Source organism: Mastomys coucha, unplaced genomic scaffold (assembly GCF_008632895.1).
Source record: "Mastomys coucha isolate ucsf_1 unplaced genomic scaffold, UCSF_Mcou_1 pScaffold8, whole genome shotgun sequence".
In the NCBI taxonomy this organism is placed as follows: domain Eukaryota; kingdom Metazoa; phylum Chordata; class Mammalia; order Rodentia; family Muridae; genus Mastomys; species Mastomys coucha.
In genome coordinates this window covers 72,142,691-72,149,568 of record NW_022196914.1, presented here as the reverse complement: position 1 = coordinate 72,149,568, position 6,878 = coordinate 72,142,691, and the positions used below count along the sequence as shown (strand labels likewise).

Genomic DNA, 6,878 nt, shown 5'->3' with positions numbered 1-6,878 from the left:
AAAAAAAAAAACTCTGGGTTAAGAAAATTTGGCTTAAATGTATCCTTTGTTATTTTAAATATATCGAGATATTTTAATTAAAATTTTTACCCCTTTGAACCAATTTTATAGTATTTGTACCTATTTTGGTGTTTTGTCTTTATAGTAAATAAAAGTTTTTGAACAGAAGTTAACTGGTGTTTTGGCTTTTCTTTTAATGGAATCTCAGACTAATAGCAAGGTTCTGAAAGTACTGTAGTGCTTTTCACCCTAGTGACACCTCAGCTGCCTGGTTACACCCTTCCTACGCAGAGGTGGTTTGTGGAAGACTCTCAGTCTGAGTGGGGTGCTTCCTCGTTGGGCTGGGAATGTGCAGGTGGACTGGCATGCTACGGCCAGTGCTGGCTTTTGGCACATGATGGTAGAAGGGATGTGCACTGTCCTGTGCCGCTGAAATGAGGACCACTGGATAACCAACAGACTACATAAATACCATTCGTCATCCCGCTTAGCTATGTACTCTTAGCTTTGCATGAGATATTATCCTGATCGTTACCAAATGATGATTTTTCCTTTAGTCGTTTCATTCCTCAACATATATCAACTGGTATTTTTCTATTAGGAAGATTAAACTAATGCAATACCATGTGATATTTGATACATGCATACACTTAACTTTTTTTTTTTTTTTTGAGACAGGGTTTCTCTGTATAGCCCTGGCTGTCCTGGAACTCACTCTGTAGACCAGGCTGGCCTTGAACTCAGAAATCCGCCTGCCTCTGCCTCCCAAGTGCTGGGATTAAAGGCGTGCACCACCACCGCCCAGCTGCATACACTTAACTTTTAAATGCTATTGTCAGAGGAATCCGTGCTCTTTGGGAAAAATAGCTGCTCCAAGAACTTCACAAGACAGGTACACAAGATGGAGCTAAATGTGATATATTCAAAGAAAAACAGTGGCTTGCTGCAACAGGCAAGCCATTTATTTATAGTCTATTATCATTTATATGCTGAAGTCACAGATCAGTGATGGAATCACTTTCTGAGGTTTAGCATCTGTCTCGACTCCTGTACTCTAGTAAAGGTTCTGTATAACAACCAATAGAATGAATATATATTACAAAGGGTGTTTAGTAGATTGGCTTACCATTACAATACTAGGTGATCAGCAAGAGCTATCTGCATTCCAGAGGCTAAGTCACTGGTAAACACTCAGCCCAGGATGCTGAGCACCTTAGCAGTGCCATCTGGACACCTTAGCAGTGCCTTCTGGACACTTTAGCAGTGCCATCTGGACACCTTAGCAGTGCCATCTGGACACCTTAGCAGTGCCATCTGAGCACCTTAGCAGTGCCTTTTGGACACCTTAGCAGTGCCATCTGGCACTGAAGGCCTGGAAGATTTCTGGAAAGATCTTCCAACTCTGTAGGAAGGCTGAAGAACCGGGGTCTGAAAGCACTGACTCAGGTCACCAGCAAAAGGTAAAGACCAGCACAAATGGCAGTTTTTCCTCTGGAATCCTTACATCTGGTTTGCCACTCGGGGAAGAGTGCTTCTTAGTTAGTGCTTCCAGGAGCTACCCTTATATACCTACGCAGAGGCATGTTTCTTAGTTGATTGCGCATCAAGTCAAGGTACAACCAAGACTGCCTACCACAGCTAGCTACTCTTATTCTTTGAACACTTCATACATTCAGTTCTACCTTGGCTATTTGTCTTGCGCAGATCTTGGAGCAACCATTTTTCCCAAACAGCACTGATTTCCTTTAATGGACAATAGCATTTTTAAAAGCTAAGTGTATGCATGTATCTAGATATCATATGGTATCCCATTAATGTGTACTGTTATTAGGTTACATATTGAAAAATAACTGTAAGCAGAGCACAGTGACACACAACATTATTGCCAGTACTCCAGGGGTAGAAACAGCCAGCTCTCTGTGAGGATGAGGCCAGCCCAGTCTACAATGTGAGTTCCAAGACACCCAGAGCTATGTCTCAAAAAGCAAAAATAAATAAAAACACTCAATCCCAAAGAAAGAAGAAAAGGAATTAAAAAGAGTAAAGGAACTAGAGAGATGGCTTAGCGGTTAAGAACAGTGCCTGCCCTTCCAAAGGTCCTGAGTTCAATCCTCAGCAACCACGTGGTGGCTCTATAACTATCTATAATGTGATCTGATGCAATCTTCTGGCATGTAGGTATGCATGCAGATAAAGTACTCATATACATAAATAGATCTTAAAAAGTAAAGATGAGACAAGTGGAAAACATAAATGTCAAACCTAAATCTACATGTCCAGTGATTGAGGTAAATTTTAATAAGCATCCATGTAAAAAGGAAAAATATGAAACAGAGTTTGCACATTAAGATAGAGTAATGGCTGCTGGGTATCATTGCTCTCGGGCCCTTCTATGTTAAGATAGGCTAATGGCTACTGGGTGTTGTTGCTCTCACATGCTTCTTGCAGAAATAGAATATATAGGTTTGCATACACACAAAACAGTATACATGCACATATCTACACATAGAAACCATGAGTTTGTGCTATGGTTTTGATCAAACACCAACAGGTGCATTGAAACCTTTCTACTTTCTAAATTTGTGACTCTTTTCTCCAAAAACTATGACTATAATCATCCCCTAATGGATTAATTTATTTTAGCTCCTCCCTCTCTTATGTAAATCTCTTGATCCCCACACCTGGATTTCATAGAAGAGCTTTCCTTTTGTGGACTCCCATCTCCTCACCTCACTTAGGGGCTTTGTTTCTCATTGAACATTTTTTGTCATTTCTTTGTTTTGTTTTTTGAGACCGGGTCTTACTGTGCAGTCCTGAAAGGCCTTGAACCCAGAGATATCTCTCTGCTTCTGCTTCCTGGGTGCTAGTCCATTATTGTCATGGTAGGAAGCATGGCTACATGCAGACGGATATGATGCTGGAAGAGTAGCTGAGAGTTCTACATCTGGATCTACAACAGCAGGCAGAGATACTGGGCCTGGCTAGAGCTTTTGAACCCCTAAAGCCCACCTCAGTGTGCTTCCTCCAACAAGTCCACACCTACTACCACAAGGCAAACCCCAAGCCTAATCCCTCTTAGGTAGTACCATTCCCTGATTCATTCAAATATATAAGCCAATGGGGGAAGGGGCAATTCTTATTCAAACCACCATAGCTGGCAAGGAGACTGTCTAGTACGAAGTGATGGAGATCAAATCTTAAGGAAGATGAAGATTAAAGCAGAAAAAAAGCAGAACATTGGATGATGGAAGCCAGAGGTCCTGCTACAAAACTAAGAAAGCATGAGATCAGGGAGATCAGGGAAATCAGGAGAGGAGAGATTGTTCAAGGCAGGCGGACAAAGTGCTTCACCAGGAGTCAAGTTTGAGGCTCTTCTAAACTCAACTAGCCTGGGCTATACAAAAAAAACCTCAGAATAGGCAGATGGAAGGACCAGACAGAGGAGGAAAGGAAGAAGTTAGTGATTTCAAAAACCACAATGTGAAGATAAGAAGAGTAGAGTCTGGCTATGGAGTGTCTCCTAAAAGCTCACAGATTAAAGCTTGGCTCCTGGCTGGCAGTGCTGTGAGCGGACTCAGTATTAAAGGTATTTGTAGCTGCCTGCAGCCACTCATACGAATGGGTCATCTGGAATGGGAGTCAGGGCCTGAATAATTGAGGGTACCAGAAATGCGGAAAGGGTTTGAGAAAATTAGACCAACCCATGGTGTGCTTTCAGAACGCCATCATTTATTGCATTCTCCTTGTTACAAGTAAACAGGTAGATAGGTAAAGCAAAACCCCTCCCCCAAGTTCGTCAGCAACTTGACCCAATCAGCAGCTTCATCTTCAGTCTCTGGAGGCAGGACTTCTGGTGTGACTGGAACTTGGAGAGAGGCGTGGCAATTAGCAAGAGGTGGGCAGAGAGGCGTAGCTATCTGTGGCATGGCGGGGTCTGATAGAATCAGTCCTCAACTGTAGGAGAGTCACACTTATTCTACCAATGAGTCCACACTAAACGGGTATTAGGAAGCGGGGCCTGGCTGGAATAGAGCAGGTCACTAGGTCATCTCTGGCCCCTTTCTCTCTCTGCACCTGCTTTCTTGCAGACTCATTAGTGAGCTGCTTTCCTCTGGCACCACTATGGTGTGCCTTCTCTGCCATCAGCCTTGAAGCGAAGGAGCCACCAGACCACATCTACAATCTCTGAAACTCAAGCCAAATGAGCCTTCCCTGTGTCAAGTTGTTCCTCTCAGCTATTTTGTCACAGGAATGAAAACGAACACAAGAACACCAAGTCTCCAAAGACAAATGACAAGGACCATTTCAATGAAGCAGAAAGAATGGAATAAGGTTGTATTTATTGAGTATGGAAATGTATTCATTGTATTCAATATATTCATTGAATCCTATGGGAAAGAGGAGATACATGATGTAGGCAAGAAGCTTGCTCGGGAGCAAGAATGAGAATTTGCAACCTACAATGGGCATGGATGCCAAGAAAGAATTGGCACTGAGCACAGCTCAAAGGGATCTCTCATGCTCTACTTTTTAGTCTGCTCTCCTGACCTCTTCCCACCCTCTATCGGGACCAATAAGATATCTTACCAGCTACTGCTCTTTGTCAGCATCAGAATGGTCTCATGTATCAAACACACGAACCAGGACAACCTGCTCCTCTCATTCTCTGGACTCACTCCTACTTACTCTTTAAAAGTGCTTACTTTTAAGATTTAGTTTTATGTTATTATGTTAGTTTATTGCTTTCCTGTGTGTATGTGTGTGCCTGTGGAGGCCGAAGAAGGCATATCTATAACTGCAGTTATAGATAAGTTGTCAGCTTCCACGTGGGTACTAGGAACTGAACCCCAGTTCTCTGCAAGAACAAGTACTCTTAACTGCTGAGCCACCTCTTCAGCCCATACTCTTTTTTAAAAAAAGATTTATTTATTTTATACATATGAGTATAATACTGTCACTGTCTTCAGATACACCAGAAGAGGGCATCAGATCCCATTACAGATGGTTGTGAGCCACCTTGTGGTTGCTGGAATTTGAACTCAGGACCTTCAGAAGAGCCATCGGTGCTCTTAACTGCTGAGCCATCTCTCTAGCCCCCAGCCCATAGACTCTTAATTCCCCTGGGAAATCATGCCTACCCAGGCCAAATAATCCTCTTCTGTTAATGTCTTAGCATCCCACATATTCTATAGGGCTGTGGGGTTGCCACTGTAGGGACAGTATCACCCTTATTTCTATGTTCTCATTGACTAATACAGAGGCTAAAACAGACTCAAGTTGAACCAGTCAGCAGTGGGGAACGGGCACTGTGCCATACCAATGTCTCAGAAGGCTGTATATAGTACTATTTGAGAGAGTAACTATTGTTTAGGACTGAGAGGCTGTAGGGAGCTGGCATTCGCCATGACAAGATGGCGCCTACTTCCGCTGTCGAGTAAACAACTGTTTGCGTATGTGCATAGAGAACTGTTTGCGCATGTGCGTAGAGTGAAAAGACGCTATGTCACGGCCCATTCTGGGACGTCACGTAGGGTAATGAGTGAACAGCCAATCATGGGCAGACACGCCCGCACTGTGGTGTTTATAAGCAGTGCGGATTACTGGCTCGGTCTCTTTTCCCTCTGGGAGAGGGCAGTAAACAGTCGCTGCAGAAGGAACCTGGTGTGTCCGCGTGTCTTCTTCCCCGCGAGACGACTGCGCGGGCTACAAGAGGCCAACCTCAGGAACTACCATAATCAAGGAACTTGGGAACAGCTTGATACAGCATGAGCTGGAAGACAGACAACAGGAAGCCATCATGGAGAGTGAAAGAACTAAACTCCAACACATAAAAGTGTCGTGAAGCTCAGTTCAGGCCGTGAAAGGTACAGTGATTGTGACCTCAAGTTCAGTGCCTATGAGCAGAGCCCATCACCTGAGGACAACTGCACCATCTGACCAACCTGACCCTGAGGTCAATAGAAACATCAAACATTTGGAGTATTCTGAAGATCCAATGGAATAGTTCACCCACATGCAACCCAACACACACACACACACACACACACACACACACACACACACACACCTACTCTAGAGCATGAGCCATTTCAGGGTGGTAACTAGGCAGTTTTAGGAATATGTGATAGCTTGCTCAGCCCACATACTGCAAAGCCAAGGGTTGCCATCAAAGGCTCCTGGTATGAACAGAAGGGAAGACTGTTAAGGGAAGGGAACTCTGGCAAACACTGGGCACTTGCCTGGTCCAGGTTCAGCAACAGCTAAACAACAGAACTTTAAAACACTAAAGATGGTCCAGGTAAAGTCATAGATCTTGGAGGAGAACCCACACTGCCACTTTACTAAACCAGCACAATCCCTGGCTGCATTCTGAGTATTTCTCCTATAGCCACAGATAAGAGTAGTTCTTGTCTCTCATCAAAGAAACATCCTTTTGCAATAGAGACCATTACAGAAAACAATAACCAAACAAAATGAAGAGTGGTGGGGCCCAGTCCCAACTGATATATCTATAACAGAACTCATGCACCTAAAACTCAAGTACTATTACAGAAGAGAAGGTTGAAAAATTGTAAGGGCCAGAGGGTCAGGGGGTTTTGTGTGAAACTGTCTCTCCTAGAAATGTCTGAGAAGCCCATGACATCTTACCAACACAGCTGCCTAAACATGACTTGAAGCAGGATGATTCCTATAGACTTGATAAAGTGTAAGGGAGAAAGCTCATGAAGTTTCAGTCCTAGACAAAGATCTATAAGCAATAAAGGAATTCTGAGAATAGGAGAAACAAGTGTTCCTGAAGATGAACACACCAATTGGTTATACAATTCCAAATGTTCAGTTCTGAACACACACACACACACACACACACACACACACAC

At 43.5% G+C, this 6,878-nt stretch overlaps 1 long non-coding RNA gene across 1 annotated transcript in view; it reads right to left on the bottom strand.

Moving 5' to 3' along the window:
• The window catches only part of LOC116083779, a 54,109-nt gene that overhangs the window by 32,927 nt on the left and 14,304 nt on the right, over window positions 1-6,878 (bottom strand). The gene's annotated exons all lie outside the window — the stretch shown is intronic.